General features: G+C 41.4%; 1 non-coding gene across 1 annotated transcript; it reads right to left on the bottom strand.

Annotated features, from left to right (window-relative positions):
• Positions 1-241: 241 nt before the first annotated feature.
• TRNAW-CCA (transfer RNA tryptophan (anticodon CCA)) lies at positions 242-314 on the bottom strand. The gene has a single exon. It is a non-coding gene; the product is annotated as a tRNA-Trp (tRNA).
• Positions 315-1,235: the final 921 nt, after the last annotated feature.

A 1,235-nucleotide genomic window follows, 5' to 3' on the forward strand; every position in this document is an offset into this window, starting at 1 on the left:
GCCTTAAATAAACTGGCTTAGTTTTATAATTTCAAATGTAGCAGCTAGCTGTGATGAGATTTCTAATAAACAAGTAAATTATGGGGTTTTTTTTAACCTCTTTCATATTCATTAACTCATTCAAGCTTCACAGAAGTAGCAAGGACAGGTATGTGCTCATTCATTAATTCATTTCTTATTTTTTTAAATTCATTTATTTATTTGGCTGTACTGGGTCTTAGTTGTGGCATGCGGGATCTAGTTCCCTGACCAGGGATCGAACCTGGGCCCCTTGCATTGGGAGCATGGAGTCTTAACCACTGGACCACCAGGGAAGTCCACCCCATTAATTCATTTCTACAACAAACATTACTGACTGTCAAGCACTATTCTAGGGTGCTAAGAATACAGACAAGATAACACTGCTTGCCTTTGAGCCACTCACAGTATATTGTGTGACAGACACGTAAAAATCATTATAGGGAGACAAGTTAAAACGAATACAACTCCCCAAAGTGAAATGCTTTGCCCTAAGTCAAGCAGCTGGAAAGTTCTGGAGCAGAGATTTCCTCCTAGGTCTCCCAAGTCTAAGTTCAGAACACTCTCAAAAAGTCCTGTAGCTTTTTGTAAATTGACACAGTTTGATGGGAAAAAGTGAGGGAAAGAAAGCTCCCAGACTGAGGTCCTGCCTCTTAGAAGAATAATCTGGGTTAATTACCTTAGGAACCAATGCGTGACCAGCAGAACTGAGAAAGAATTCTCAGCAGAACAACTGAGGGAAGCATTCCCAGAGGTCAAGTTTACAGTTTCTCCCAGTTAGTCCAGAGAAGATGTCCAGTCTGGCACAGTGCCTGGCTTTGGGTTAGTCCTCAAAAACCGTCTATTTACTGTTTGTCCAGTTGAATTCAAATTAGTCATGTGACCACTTGTGGCTATGTTACCAAATGACAGACACTTGCCCCCAAAAACTTTTGAGATCTCAGTGACATTGCCTTAAACCCCCAGTTCCACAGCATGGGAAAGCCTTAAACCATCCTTAAGATCTTGGCTTTTTCCTAATGCTGAGAATCTTAAACTGGATTCACTGTCTCCATTCTACTCCCATGTCCCAAGGCACAGTCTTTTCCCCATTTTCTAAGAGAAATATGTACAAACGATTTGCTAAGCTTCTAAGAACTGACTGAACATCAGACAGTTATGGAGGGTAGTTACGTCATGCACAACCCAGCACAGCTGATTCACCATCTTGCTGATTC

The sequence above is a fragment of the Kogia breviceps genome, chromosome 4 (assembly GCF_026419965.1).
Source record: "Kogia breviceps isolate mKogBre1 chromosome 4, mKogBre1 haplotype 1, whole genome shotgun sequence".
In the NCBI taxonomy this organism is placed as follows: Eukaryota; Metazoa; Chordata; class Mammalia; order Artiodactyla; family Physeteridae; genus Kogia; species Kogia breviceps.